The 16,690-nt window shown below is 33.7% G+C and overlaps 2 long non-coding RNA genes across 2 annotated transcripts; both read right to left on the minus strand.

The window, feature by feature from the left end:
- Positions 1 to 2,719: 2,719 nt before the first annotated feature.
- Positions 2,720 to 3,109, minus strand: LOC141906719 (uncharacterized). Its single transcript, XR_012619400.1, has 3 exons — positions 3,047 to 3,109; positions 2,902 to 2,964; positions 2,720 to 2,811 (listed from the first exon to the last, which is right to left on the minus strand). It is a non-coding gene; the product is annotated as an uncharacterized LOC141906719 (long non-coding RNA).
- A 6,923-nt stretch (positions 3,110 to 10,032) lies between these two features.
- Positions 10,033 to 10,420, minus strand: LOC141906718 (uncharacterized). Its single transcript, XR_012619399.1, has 3 exons — positions 10,358 to 10,420; positions 10,213 to 10,275; positions 10,033 to 10,124 (listed from the first exon to the last, which is right to left on the minus strand). It is a non-coding gene; the product is annotated as an uncharacterized LOC141906718 (long non-coding RNA).
- Between the last annotated feature and the right edge of the window lie 6,270 nt (positions 10,421 to 16,690).

A 16,690-nucleotide genomic window follows, 5' to 3' on the forward strand; every position in this document is an offset into this window, starting at 1 on the left:
ATTAGTAATCTGTAGATTTGAGTCCTCAGCCCATTTGAGCCGCGGATGAAAAACCAGTTGAAAAAGCCACCATGGTTTAGGGAATACATGTATGATAGATAATCAAGCTAGATACTTTTAACACTAAGAATTGAATATCCAAAAACAGCAGATCTTCTGGTGAAAGTACTTAACAAACGTTCTATACGACAATAATGCTAAACGTGGGCTAAGTCTATCATAAGCTACGCCACAAACGAAACCATCATGCCTCCTTATCGGAAAAAGACAATAAACACACACACAAAATTGCAATCTACAATCAAAAATCCATAGGGGATTAAAATTAAAGAAAAACATTGCGGACAAGCCCATTGTAAGTAAACTACCGCAAATCCAGATATAGAAACACTTCAATCAAGCGCACATAATTAAACAAAATGAATGAGACATTGATGTGCTCCTTATACAGTAAACCTTATATATTACGATTCCAGAAAATATATATATGTCATATCCAAAATACGGTGTACGGATTTACCGTAGAAGTTTCAATGCTAGAAAAGTGGAATTAATATCTGAATGTATACTTTAAACAAGAGAATATCCATATGGTGTACATGAATAATGCTTATGACGTCAACAACAATACCTTATTTCACCTTTTCAATATTTATCTACGATTTGTCTCAAAAAGTAATTTCAAAACTTCCCGATAGGAGGCAGAACAGTAGAATTAAAACCGATCATGAAATCTTAGCTCATTACAGCAGCTTTCGTTTTTCCGATACGTTTCGACGACAATTTAGTTGATTTGGCTTATTGGGACCAAATTAATCATGCAGTGATATGTTATATAAGATACGGTCTATTCGATGATTTCGCGACGGTTTGATAGACGGATCGGAAAATTCAGGACTAAAAATAAAACGTTTAAATGAGCTAACACCGACAGCTGCTGTGTGGTTTTTAGCAGTCAGAAAGCCGTCATAATATAGTTTACTGAGACATGTAATATAAGCAAAACAATACGACAATATAAATTAATTTAGAAATCGAAAATCAAGGCTAGCCACTATCCACGAACCATTCACTTCGTTTATTTTCTTTCCGTCAACGATACTGGCGCCGGGAACCACGAAAAGGACTTGTTTCAGTTCCTGCCGATCGTGTACGTCTAAATTTGATAACGAGTCATCATCGAGTACGATAGATCCTGATAATTTCCTGACCGGCCTTCTGCAACTTATTAATTGTTTTTCGGATACTGCGGCCACGTAAATCTCGTAATTTTCCCAATCAACGAGAACGACGTCTCCGTCGACGAACTGGATATTCTTAGCTCTCTAGCCTGTAATATAACATACATAAACGGGTTTTAGTGTAGAACACATTCATTTATATTTTCATTCTAGATGAGTAAACAACCGCAGTCGAGGTTTATGCCGAGTTTGTCAAAAGTTAGCAGTAAAACGTGACTTCGAATCGGGATAAACTTTGATTTGTTGTTATGTGTGCACAGGACACTTTCGATTGTATCCAATGTAATTACTCTAGTGTTAAAACGATGACATACCCGGTTTGATGAGAAGATTTTCACCAACGTCTGGGCAAACGACGTTTATATCCAAGCCAGGAACAGCTAAAACGAGCGGAAAAATAGAAATGATTTTAATATCCTTATCTTAATTCTATCGACTGATAAGTAGACATATTTTATAGCAACAATGTTACTTACTGTAGTTTGTCGATAACGTCTTATTTACATCCTGCCCAACCTAAATTAAAAAGACCAAGAACACATTGCCAATGATCGGTTTTGACAACACGATTGAAACCATTTGACACGGAATTAATTTCATTATTTGAAATCGCTTACCTTCTGTCTTTTCGGTCGCCTTTGTTGTTACTGCTGGTCGCTTCTAAAAATGAATATTCATAATTAACACTGAATTGCGTGTACCGGAGTATTATTCATTGAGTTCATTTGTAGCGGTTCAATAAACCACTGGAAGATATTCAGACTACGAATACGAATACGAATACGAATATTTATTTACACTCCAACCATTTCCATTGTATATGGAGGTAAAACAGTATTTACAATAATTACATAAAGTAGATAAAAGCTACAAAACTTAATTAACTGGTCTCACACTTATGTACATAATATACTATTTACTATTTACAATACATATATTTACAATACATATACTACCGGAGGGATTGATATACATCTAGACCTATTTTGAGGAATTTAGCCATATTTAAAGTTGGATTTTTTAATACATCTAAGTTCCGAAAGGTATTTATATCTAAGTGGTTTTCACGGGGTTCGGTTAGCAAATTACAATCGAAAATAAAATGTACTTCGTCCCCTAAAGCGTTGCAGGCGGGGCATAATCTATCGGTTCTGGGTAAATGAAGGTTTGATAATCTATTTACAGGTAGGAGATAAGACCCAATCCTGAACTGGAATAAACTGGTCACTAAATCGTCATCAAGCTGATTAATATAGTTTTCAAATTTAATATCCTTCTTATATTGCCTAAAATTAGTGTATAGCGAGTTATCATTCAACTTAAAATCTATCTCTTGTACGTGCTGGTCTCGGAGTACACATTTTAATTTCTTTGAGAGTGTCATAGAGTTAACCAGACTCAAACCGGTACGTAGCGCCGCCTGGATATTTTGCGTTTAACTAAAGCGTATTCTGTTTCGCACATAAACCATGATATACCGGGTACTGTGAATATAACAAAAAGATGAATAGTTTATCTGCAGTTGGGTTTCTAGTTCGTTTATTTTAGCCTCGAGGCACTCCTTTTCTTTCTGAATAAAAACGAAATGATTGTTTTTAGTTCCATGTAGTTCACAAATATATCAGATAATTAAGCCTACACATTCGGTTTAAATGCCTACCTCCAAAACTGATATTGTATGGTCACAGTTCTTGAGTTTGAACAGCGTCTCTGAATTCACACCCTACAATTGAACGACGAATGCACACATTAACAGCATAATCGTATATTCTATTTAACGGAATATCAACTCGGGATAAACGTACCTTCTGTTGTTTGAGTTTTGCCTTCAGATCACTGACCGCCGATCTTAGTTCGTTGTTTTTCTCCTGGAATATAAAGAAATGAAATGTACTTAACTACATAATAGATATACAGGCTCTAATAGGCTGATGCTAAATTCTATAATTTAGTCTAAAATTATAACGATTCTAAAAATTCAATACCTTTATTTTGACAAGATTTTCATTCAATATAGCATTTCTTTCTGTGTTCGTGACCTATAATTAGAAATTTTATCACGTTATCATAATCAACGACATAACAGTGGGTACTAAATGGAAAAACTGTTGGAATATGCGACAATTACCTTTTCAGTGAAAGCTCGATGATTGGATTGTGGTGTCGTTTCATCACCTTTTGTTGGTTTTCATTGATGTTCTAGGGCAAACAAACACTAGATTTAATTAATCGAATTTTACGTATGACAGATGTGAATAGGACGGTCTCTCGGTGTTGCATGTTAAGGTAACGTTTTTTTGGTCATAATTACCTGATTTTCGTCAACACTTTCCTCCTCCGTCTCATCTACTGACATATTGTCTTTTCCCGATATTTCGTTCCTATCGATATCGGTTTAAGAAAGTAAAAAACATCAATTTTTGCACATGCATTAAGGAAATTTATAAAATGATTTCGAGTGACGATTTTATTCACCGAATATCGTTCTTTTACTTACGCGCAAGTTTCCAAGAGAGTGGATAAATCCATCGCCCCCCTTGCCATATCGACGAACACAGTCCGTAACCTGCGCTGATCTTGTTTTTATCCCAAGTCCTTGGAGTAATAAGGTTTCAGTCTTATTACTCCAAGCCGAGTCTAACCCTATTGGAGGACTGTTGACGGCGAGATTGCGACCCATACGAAGTGTTGGCGGCAGGCAACCACCCAGCAGGACTCGAAACCGCCTGCCATTCAATCCCTCTGATTAAACCCTTACCTTAAAAAAATATCAATCAAATATCAATAGTGCATGTTGTACATACCTACAGGACGGGTGCATGTATACACGACATATGACCTGTTATAGCACTCGTTGACTACGAGAGGTTTGAATGTGAAATCGCAATCGTTTTTCAATTCGCAATCACTTCTTGCTTTTCCCCACGTTGGGCTGAGCTGGTTGAATATATTGCGGGGCCAGGCCTGTAGAAAACCAATTTGTATTTGCAATTCAATTAACAAGGTATAGGTCGTCATCTGTGGAAGACGTGTCATAAGTCCCAATTAGATTTCTTACTTTTAATTAGATTAAATTCATTAAGTGCAAGCAATCATTTTGATAATTGATCTTCTTTCTAATTCAATCTATTAGATGTTATTCATGATTATGATAAGCTGTCACAGTGCGGAAGTCATTTTCTATTTTGAGTCTCAATTTGTATTCAAAATAATTCGATTTACTAAGTGTAAGTCGACATCTGCAATAGTTGGCAAGATAATTGTCGTTTAAACTGAGATGGCTTATGTTAGGTTTTATATTGGAGCTAGGGTACTATTACAAATAAAGAGATTATGATTTCAAAGAGGCGTTGCCTCATTTTTCAGCGTACAGTTCTCGGAACTGCTGGCGTCCTCCGGTCCAGACAGCCATTGTATCATATGGATTGGCATATCGTTCAGACAGGAGAGAGATATTTGGTAGGGCGACGACGCCGCGGCATATACATCTAAAATAGAGACAATTATTGATGAAACACTGTGAGTCCGCGTTGTAAAGATAATGTTAAATCCCTGCACACTAAGAATAAAAAGAGTCTGAAATGTTTCCTTGAGCTTGTGTAGTTTATTCAACGTTTCGACTATATCCTAATAGTCATCTTCAGGAATACTGATGTTATCCTTATTATAACCATTGATGAAACACTGTGAGCCCGTGTTGTGAAGATAGTATAAAATCCCTGTACTAGGAATAAAAACGTGTCCCACTGGTCACCTTCGTAAGTCTGAAGTAACACTACTTACATAATGCGGCCTTTGTTGCTCTATCATCTAAACATCGATGTCATTTATTTCAAATGGTTATAATATCGACGTATGGAATAGATTAGATAGTACATGAAACAGCTAAAATCTAAAAGGTGAAGAAAGTTCAAATTGATATATTACACCTCGGTTCAGACAGTTGAATTTGAGCAACTTTCCTCACGTTGTACTACTGTGCCTGAATATCTAATCGGTTTCATTTGTTTTTCCCAGTATCCGTATAGGACCGGTCATTCGACATCTGACTGTATATTTCCCCTGAAATCTAATTCAGTCACTTTATATAATAGCGAATTCGTCTCTAAGAAATGATGAACATAGCTTTCGCAAAACAAGACTTTATTAGTATCTCTGTGAATTTCCGCAACATTTTGGTCAATAGTAATTAGAAAAGTAGGCTTTCAGGCCAGAGTACGAGAGTACTAAACACCACTCATCACCACAAGTAATTTTTTTCCCTAATAAATGGGAGACAGTGAGTTCCAACTAGAAAACAATAATGTCAATAAAAATCAATATTATTGTCCATATTGTAAAAAATACATCGATAAACCTTACATGGAAAATGTTAGAAATTATATTGATTCATTAGAAATAAAAGATACAATTGAAATTTTAGAAATATTACGTAGTAAAATTGTGACACACATAAACAGTGAGTGCGCGTAACAACAGCTGTGTGTGGATAGATCGATACAGTGAGTCTCTACTGAGAACGGTTATTAATGTGAGTGCTATTACTGTAGTACAGTGATTGCGTGTCAACTGTACCCGGATAAATAGATGCTGTGAGGCTTGGGTGAGAACGGTTAATAGCGTGCTTGTTATATAGGGGGAAGTAATCCCCACTCATCACCACAAGTAATTTGTTTTCCTTATAAATGGGAGATAGAAAAGCATTCTTAGCAACAATAAATAACAGAATAAAACCAGCAAAAAAACAATTTGAAATAAAAAAGTTAGTTGATGTTACAAAAGAAATTGAACATAAATTATTGAAATTAGAAAAGATAAAAACTAAATATGGAGAGAAAGTATCAGCTAATTTAAGCTACTGTAATGTTAGTACATCGCGAGAATTTAAAGTGTTTTTACCCGATAAATGGGTTTCATTGAGTATGGAGGAATTGAAAGATTTAGTAGGATTTAAAATAATATATCATGGGAAAAATGAAGACGGTCATCATGATTTAGAAATTGTTGATTAAATTTTTAAAAAAATAAATTAATAAAAATAATGAATATCTAGAATCCGAAATGACTTATCTGGACAATTTAATTGCTCCACATAGATAGACAAAAGTAGTGAGATATTCAATTATTTTTTTTCATACTCATCACCACAAGTAATTTTTTTTCCCTAATAAATGGAACTAGAACAACTACAAACTATCAATATTACAAATAACACTGGTGTTATAAACATATACTACAAGAAGTGTTCTAAATGTGAATTAGATAAATTAGCTTTAATAGAATTTAGTAAGATTAACGCAATTATTCAACAAAGAAACACATTCAGAAACACTATCTAATTTGTTGGGTTGTTCAGATGAATTTCTCAAATCATGGATAATATATCAATTCGACAATAAAATGAATATAGATAATTATGGTGAATACTTTCATATTGATCATGTGTTGCCGATTTCTAAATTTGATATGAATGATGAATATGATAAGAAGCTAATCTGGAACTGGAGAACTTTAAGACCTTTAGAAAAGAAAGAAAATATAATTAAATCTAACAAACTAGATATGAAATTATATTTAGATCAACTGGAAAAAACAAAAAAATTTATTGAATTATGGAACAATAATCCAAATAATGAACGATACGTTGAGGAATTTGATATCAAGGATCCGAAATGACTTATCTGGATAATTTAATTGCCGCACAGTGAGATATTTAATTATTTTTTGGTTTTTTTTCTAAAATATTAATCCATTTTTTTATTATAAATTTTGGAATTTCAGAAGTACTTTCATTTTTGATAGCAGTTGGTTCAGAATTACTAATATCATGAATTTTATTTGATTTCTTATACCAATTACACCCAATCAAAATGAATACAATTACAAATCCAACTGTAAAATATAAATATTTATCAAATATTCTACTATCAGAAGGAGTAGAAATAACAATATTTTCACCATTTTTATTACTTATTTTTTCTTTTACAGCTTTTTTATATTCTTGTGATTTAATTCCTAATTGTCGAGACCATTCAATTTGTTTCTGAGTTCTCGGTTTTTTCTTCACTTCTTTCACCTCGCTCATTTATTATAGAAATATTTTTACTTTCAATATTTGAAAATGTTATAACTCCAGTTGATAATAATGTCATAAATCCACCTAATTGAAATGATAAATATCCAATCCATTTATTTAATTCAGTCATAACTAAATAATCATTTTTTAAATCAGAATATAATCTATTTTCATCTTCAATTGGTAGTATATAATTACATAATTTACTATAACCTTTTACTACATTTTCTGATATCGCGTCATTAATTCTAGCTGTTCTCGCGGATTCATAAATCTTAAATAATCTAATAATTTCATCTGATTTCATTGTATCTAATTCATTATAAGTTAAATTTTTACTGACAAAATTTTTACATTTTCCAGATGCTATTAATATTTCTAATTGATGTTTACAATAAAGATAATATTCATAATTATTATTTGTTGTAACATTATTTAAAGCACCATCATCTGGAGTTAATTTTGTTTCTGTTATTCCTAAATCATCTAAAGTTTTTTCAATTGGAACATCACCATTTTTAGATTTTATTTTCTTTTCACCTCCCATTTATATAACAAACAAATTAGTTGTGTTGTTGCAACTAGAATTCAACTAGAATGTAACTAGAATTCAACTAGATTAACAAGCTAGTTGAAATATTGTTGTTTTTGTTTATTTCTAGTTACATTCTAGTTGATTTTTGTTTCAACTACTAACAACTAGAATTCAACTAGAATGTAACTAGAATTAAACTAGATTAACAAGCTAGTTAAAATATTGTTAAATCTATTTGATTTTTGTTACAACTACTAATAACCAGAATTCAACTAGATTAACAAGCTAGTTGAATTTAAATAAATTCATATTTAAATGGGTGTTGTAATCTAAATAGTAATTTTGATCTTTTAATATTTTTCAACTTATCCATATATTCATTATGTAAATCATGTGGAATAATATCATTTTCCTCAAGTGCATTTTTCATCGATTTTCTATCTTTATTGTAGAATAAAACTAGAAATCTAATGTTTTCTCTAAAGTCTTTAACAATTGAATTATATTTTTGATTTAAAACCCAAGTTGTTATCCCAAAATGTCTGCCAGAAAAAGCTAAATAACATAACTCACTTTCTCTAACTTTTGAATCATGTAGATTAGCACAATCATCTATAATGAATAATGTATTTGATCCTTTATAAATATCAATTGCTATTTTTATACAATTATCTAAATTTTCTTTTACTGTTTTAGGATCTAATATAATAAATTTATTATTTCTAGTAATATTTCTATCATAAGTTTGATTAAATTCATATGTTGGACAAAATAATACTATATTATCAAAATAGTTTTCGTAAACAGTTTCTAATAAATTTAATATAAAATAAGTTTTTCCACAATTTGTTACACCAGAAATTAACATATTATGAGGCTCAAATATGAATAATTCCTTATTCATTTATATATTTTTAATTTTACTTGATAATATCCATTCATTGAATTTATCTGGCCATCCAACCCATTTTACTAAAGAATATTTTTTTCTTTTAACAGTTTTTGTTTTTAGTACTTTTTCAATTTTATATTCTTGTTCTAGATTTTCAGTAGTTAAACTTAATTCTTCTTCGTAAAAGTAGCCATCAACTTCTTCACCATCTAAATCTTCTAATTTATAGACATATGGTTTTGTTGTTATTACCTTTTTTATTTTATATATTTCTCTAGTAAAATTTCGATCGTATCCTTTGTCAAATATCTTTTTATACTTAGAAATTCTAACATTTTGACCAACTTTAAATTTAGGTTCACCAAAATCATCTACAAGAAATGCTCCATATAAATTATTCCAAACAATTTCAGCATTTTCAGGTTTTCTAGCATCAATAGGTTTCATTCCAATAGAAGAATGATAAGAATTATTATATCCTTCTATAAATTTTGGTAAAACATCAATCCATTTATAAGTATTATTTGCTGTGAAATATTTTGATATTCTTGTTCTCAATGTTCTATTAAATCGTTCAACAACTGCTGCTTTTTTATTAGATTTTGTCGAAAAATATTTAATATTATGAAAATCCAAAAGTCCATGAACTAATGAATTATCAAATTCTTTTCCATCATCAAATTGTATTTTTTCTGGTTTTAGTTTACCACCTGAAAGAAATTTTCTTAAAACATGTGATGTTTGTGCAGCATCTTTTCTATAAAGTGGGAAGCTCCATACATAACGACTAAAAATATCAATTATATTCAATATCCACCAATAATCATTATTATCTTTTTTAAGATTTTTCATATCAATTAAATCTCCTTGCCACTGTTGATCTACATAACTTACCATAGTTTTACGAGTTTTATATTTTCTAACAATTTTTTTATGTGTTGTATATGTTGGTTGTTCTAACATAAATTCATTTATATCTTTGTATTTAACTAAATTTTGTGGGATTATCTTATCTAATTTATCTTGTTTTACTTTACGCCATATATTTTTAGTAGAAGAATAAGCAACCGAACTCTCAGGGTTCTTCTTATATTGCCTAAAATTAGTGTATAGCGAGTTATCATTCAACTTAAAATCTATCTCTTGTACGTGCTGGTCTCGGAGTACACATTTTAATTTCTTTGAGAGTGTCATAGAGTTAACCAGACTCAAACCGGTACGTAGCGCCGCCTGGATATTTTGCGTTTAACTAAAGCGTATTCTGTTTCGCACATAAACCATGATATACCGGGTACTGTGAATATAACAAAAAGATGAATAGTTTATCTGCAGTTGGGTTTCTAGTTCGTTTATTTTAGCCTCGAGGCACTCCTTTTCTTTCTGAATAAAAACGAAATGATTGTTTTTAGTTCCATGTAGTTCAAATATATCAGATAATTAAGCCTACACATTCGGTTTAAATGCCTACCTCCAAAACTGATATTGTATGGTCACAGTTCTTGAGTTTGAACAGCGTCTCTGAATTCACACCCTACAATTGAACGACGAATGCACACATTAACAGCATAATCGTATATTCTATTTAACGGAATATCAACTCGGGATAAACGTACCTTCTGTTGTTTGAGTTTTGCCTTCAGATCACTGACCGCCGATCTTAGTTCGTTGTTTTTCTCCTGGAATATAAAGAAATGAAATGTACTTAACTACATAATAGATATACAGGCTCTAATAGGCTGATGCTAAATTCTATAATTTAGTCTAAAATTATAACGATTCTAAAAATTCAATACCTTTATTTTGACAAGATTTTCATTTAATATAGCATTTCTTTCTGTGTTCGTGACCTATAATTAGAAATTTTATCACGTTATCATAATCAACGACATAACAGTGGGTATTGAATGGAAAAACTGTTGGAATATGCGACCATTACCTTTTCAGTGAAAGCTCGATGATTGGATGGTGCTGTCGTTTCATCATCTTTTGTTGGTTTTCATTGATGTTCTAGGGCAAACAAACACTAGATTTAATTAATCGAATTTTACGTATGACAGATGTGAATAGGACGGTCTCTCGGTGTTGCATGTTAAGGTAACGTTTTTTTGGTCATAATTACCTGATTTTCGTCAACACTTTCCTCCTCCGTCTCATCTACTGACATATTTTCTTTTCCCGATATTTCGTTCCTATCGATATCGGATTAAGAAAGTAGAAAACATCAATTTTTGCACATGCATTAAGGAAATTTATAAAATGATTTCGAGTGACGATTTTATTCACCGAATATCGTTCTTTTACTTACGCGCAAGTTTCCAAGAGAGTGGATAAATCCATCGCCCCCCTTGCCATATCGACGAACACAGTCCGTAACCTGCGCTGATCTTGTTTTTATCCCAAGTCCTTGGAGTAATAAGGTTTCAGTCTTATTACTCCAAGCCGAGTCTAACCCTATTGGAGGACTGTTGACGGCGAGATTGCGACCCATACGAAGTGTTGGCGGCAGGCAACCACCCAGCAGGACTCGAAACCGCCTGCCATTCAATCCCTCTGATTAAACCCTTACCTTAAAAAAATATCAATCAAATATCAATAGTGCATGTTGTACATACCTACAGGACGGATGCATGTATACACGACATATGACTTGTTATAGCACTCGTTGACTACGAGAGGTTTGAATGTGAAATCGCAATCGTTTTTCAATTCGCAATCACTTCTTGCTTTTCCCCACGTTGGGCTGGGCTGGTTGAATATATTGCGGGGCCAGGCCTGTAGAAAACCAATTTGTATTTGCAATTCAATTTACAAGGTATAGGTCGTCATCTAAGACGTGTCATAAGTCCCAATTAGATTTCTTACTTTTAATTAGATTAAATTCATTAAGTGCAAGCAATCATTTTGATAATTGGTCTTCTTTCTAATTCAATCTATTAGATGTTATTCATGATTATGATAAGCTGTCACAGTGCGGAAGTCATTTTCTATTTTGAGTCTCAATTTGTATTCAAAATAATTCGATTTACTAAGTGTAAGTCGACATCTGCAATAGTTGGCAAGATAATTGTCGTTTAAACTGAGATGGCTTATGTTAGGTTTTATATTGGAGGTAGGGTACTATTACAAATAAAGAGATTATGATTTCAAAGAGGCGTTGCCTCATTTTTCAGCGTACAGTTCTCGGAACTGCTGGCGTCCTCCGGTCCAGACAGCCATTGTATCATATGGATTGGCATATCGTTCAGACAGGAGAGAGATATTTGGTAGGGCGACGACGCCGCGGCATATACATCTAAAATAGAGACAATTATTGATAAAACACTGTGAGTCCGCGTTGTAAAGATAATGTTAAATCCCTGCACACTAAGAATAAAAAGAGTCTGAAATGTTTCCTTGAGCTTGTGTAGTTTATTCAACGTTTCGACTATATCCTAATAGTCATCTTCAGGAATACTGCTGTTATCCTTATTATAACCATTGATGAAACACTGTGAGTCCGTGTTGTGAAGATAGTATAAAATCCCTGCACACTAAGAATAAAAAGAGTCTGAAATGTTTCCTTGAGCTTGTGTAGTTTATTCAACGTTTCGACTATATCCTAATAGTCATCTTCAGGAATACTGCTGTTATCCTTATTATAACCATTGATGAAACACTCTGAGTCCGTGTTGTAAAGATAGTATAAAATCCCTGTACTAGGAATAAAAACGTGTCCCACTGGTCACCTTCGTAAGTCTGAAGTAACACTACTTACATCAATGCGGCCTTTGTTGCTCTATCATCTAAACATCGATGTCATTTATTTCAAATGGTTATAATATCGACGTATGGAATAGATTAGATAGTACATGAAACAGCTAAAATCTAAAAGGTGAAGAAAGTTCAAATTGATATATTACACCTCGGTTCAGACAGTTGAATTTAAGCAACTTTCCTCACGTTGTACTACTGTGCCTGAATATCTAATCGGTTTCATTTGTTTTTCCCAGTATCCGTATAGGACCGGTCATTCGACATCTGACTGTATATTTCCCCTGAAATCTAATTCAGTCACTTTATATAATAGCGAATTCGTCTCTAAGAAATGATGAACATAGCTTTCGCAAAACGAGACTTTATTAGTATCTCTGTGAATTTCCGCAACATTTTGGTCAATCCACGAAGATGTGAGTCGACTATTTCATAGGGTCAATAAGTTGACACAATGGGATCGTATTAAATGTTGCATTTCAATTAATTTTCGTGAATGCAAATGAGAAAATTGATACACTTAATGTTAACCATTCTCATAACTTGCTAGATTCGAAGCAAAATGAATTCTACCCAGACGCAGATCGGTTGATCGTACAGCAGTTACATCATTCTCATGTCTCTGTTGAACAAGTCTGGTGTGCACCGTACCGCGTCACTGGTCATTCTGCTTATTCTGTTCCTGTTAGGAGCTTTCGGAAATTCAGCTACTATCCTGATAATGATAAGTAACAGATTCCGCGGTTTATCTTACGCTAACTCATCGAATTCCGATTTCAAAATCAAACCCCGAATAAATAACGGGGACAATCCCTATTTTAAGATCCCAAAAAAATCCATCATCATCATCGTTTTGTTTGCTAGTGATTTTCTTTACTGTACCACTTTAACGCTGATGCCCGTGTAACAGTTTGTTCTCATGAGTGAAAACATCGGTCAAATATTCCTAGTGAATTCACTGATCGGTTGTCTTATCTATGAATTTGTCATGGCGCTTGCACCATCCATTAGTGCGTGGTTGGTAGTAGCGATATCTCTGGAACGCGCGGCGGTTATTCTCTTCCCGTTCACATCTCGTTTGATATGTACACCCAGATTCGCCCGATGCGTCGTTGCTATCATTCTTATTACGAACTTTTCCATAGCTGGTATTCCTTCAGCAGTACTACCGGAGTTTTCAGACCGATTGTCGGCATGCTACTTCAAATTATCAGACCAATCGATACTCTCCATGGTACCAATCGTCTACGGGTATTTCCTGCCTTTGAAATTGATCTTTCTATCAAATTCTGTTATATTTATTCTGTTATTCAGGGGTTCAAAAATAGTTTCGTCCGATCAGAAAACAACAAAATCAAAACGTACGACAATTAATGCTCGTAACAGTTTCACTTTCATTTCTAGTATTCACACTTCCATCCACTGTCACTGTATTCACACCGATCTCGACTGAATGGAGTGGATTTCTTTTCGACATTTTCGCTCAGTTTGTATTATGCAATTATGTCATAAATTTTTATATATATATCTTTAATTGGGGCGGGAAATTCGTGAATATTTCTGTACGAAAATCCGCTGTAGAAATGCTATGAAATAACCATTGATCTTACGTCACTTCGACCGATACTGTAGAAATATTTTTGTAAGTAAATACATTCGGGAATATGACTTGCTTGATATCTCAGAAATGTGTTACCGTAGAGTTAAGGCTATTCATTAATAAACCATAGCTGAAGATTTTCTTGGGGTTTAGTTGATAGATAGGCCTGGATGTCGACTTATATAGAATGTTAACCAGTATACCATTTTTCGAAGTGATGAACACATAATAGACCCGATACAAAAATAAGCCTTGAAATACTGAACCTGACGTGGGAAACGAGACGTCGAGCCGATCTGCGCATCGGTAGATATTGGTTACGATATTGAACAATTCCGGCGCAGCTTTGGGTCAGCGTAATTTGTAAAGCGGGTCAAAAATTTTATCGAGGTGAAATGGGTTTCTGTTGATCTAATTTCAATGTGTCAAATCATGTTGATTTATCATTAAACGTACACAATTCAATAATGCTTATATCATGTTTTTGGTTCGATACTTTTCGTGGCCATTCAAAATAAAAGATTAGTAGTCAGGTAGTAGTAGTCAGCCACGGTGTGATAGCGCGAGTGAAATTTCAAGTTAAAACAATTCTAGTCACCGATTTGATTCCGGTGATTAGATTTAAACGCGCTATGATTAAGATAGATATTCAGGGCTTCGAACTGAAGGCGTTTCAACATCTCGAGTCGTTTTTAAAAACGGTAGATATACCGTTTATACTGATGGAATGGATCTGGGTGAAGGTCGGGGAAACTGGTAAACATATGGTAGCGCTTATGCATAAACTGGGCTATCAATGTTTTCAGAGCGTACTTAACGGCTCTCAATGTCTAGGTAATGACCACACTAAATGGCCGTATGACGTGGTTTGGGTTAGAACCGATGCGACTGTTTACCCAGGGGCATATGAAGCTATCCGTATATGGGCCGGGAAACCGAAGAATCCGTCGAGATAAAAGCCGGTCTTTAAAATATAGATAGCTGTGAAATCCACAATGAGCTGATGTAAATATTGTAGTGTATAGTATCCATTCAATAGACTTTTTCTTTAAAGATATAGCTGAGTATTATATTATCATGATGTCATGGTATTTATCATTCAGATAGAAATGAATCACGCGCTACCTGGTGGGTCAATATTAATTTTAGTAATTTCTAAGACTGTTTTCTTTTAAAAATCGGCTGATTGATGATTTTGGACTGATGGGGCCAAATCATGCCCCCCCCCAAAAAAAAGGTCGGCGAAATGTCAAAATCACGAAAACTGAATGACTTTTTTCATCAATGAATTAAGAAATCATTAGTCAAAATAGATTAAGAAACTCTGCTGTTAGCTAGCACTTAGCAACGACCTCCAGACAATCTATACAATGTCGCTAACCGAACCAAGCGAGAGGCCATAGATAGCGTTGGATATTTTGAGAACAAGTATCTATTTATTGATCTATTTATTTATTTTATTTACACTCAAACCCATTACAGGTATTAGAGGGACAACACAAGATTTACAGATGTATAACAAACAGAAAATAACTAGTAACTAATTAGAACTATCCATGCATAGAGATATGCATTCAAATATAACACTTTAGAAAAATACAAATGAGAGCAGTCATTCAGTAGACGAATTCAATTTTTTGACGCCTTATAAAACGTTACCATTATGAAACCTAAACAATGTTAACCATTCAGCGTCATTTTACAAACGACAACCGTAAATCGATGTGCAAAACGTCACAGGTCTATGTGTACACAAACAAGCTATCTGGCAAAATATTATTGACATAGACGTAGAATGGCTTCCTGTGATTATATAATGACCTATATTTGAACGTCGAAATGTTATATTGCATTGAATATCATTAGAAGACGTATTGTAATAGTAAAGGATGAATGATTATATTAGAAGCGGCAGGCATAAATAGAAATGATAAGTAAATCGGATTATTCGGTTAAATGGCGGATGTATACACGATTTGGAAGTCTGATATAAATTCAGACCCTGACGTGGGCATGCCGAAACGAAGCTATCTACGATGTGTGTAGGGCCGGCTTGAATTTCATCAGCGGCTACAAGCGGTAAATATGAAAATGTGTAAACATATAATTTCAATATTTAAACGTTTTAGAAAATATGTTTGATATTAGGAGTATGCAGGTTTCGTGAGATTAGCAATTTATAATAGCATAGCTGTCATTCATATACGGCTCCGCGTCCTCTGATGACATGTGTATTAGGTGACAATTCAATTCAATTCTTTATTGATCCTTATTACATTGAAATTCTGGGATAAAATTCCCAAATTCAATAAATACAAATTTTAGAATAAATTAATACAACATACATGACACACGGGTAATTCATACAGAACAACATAAGCATGTTATTTTAAATAACAATGTCTACTTCAACCCACCCAGACTCAAGACTAGGATATCGAGTGACAGCCAAACCCGTAGCCCGGGCCGGGGGACCGGGCCGGCTGGCTAGGCCACACGATATGCTCGACGTCATATGAAGCAGACATCAGAAGAGCTCTTTCTTCAACCATGGAGGCAATGAAGTTGCAGACCAGCTTAGAGGCATAAGTAAATG

The sequence above is a fragment of the Tubulanus polymorphus genome, chromosome 6 (assembly GCF_964204645.1).
Source record: "Tubulanus polymorphus chromosome 6, tnTubPoly1.2, whole genome shotgun sequence".
Lineage (NCBI taxonomy): Eukaryota > Metazoa > Nemertea > Palaeonemertea > Tubulaniformes > Tubulanidae > Tubulanus > Tubulanus polymorphus.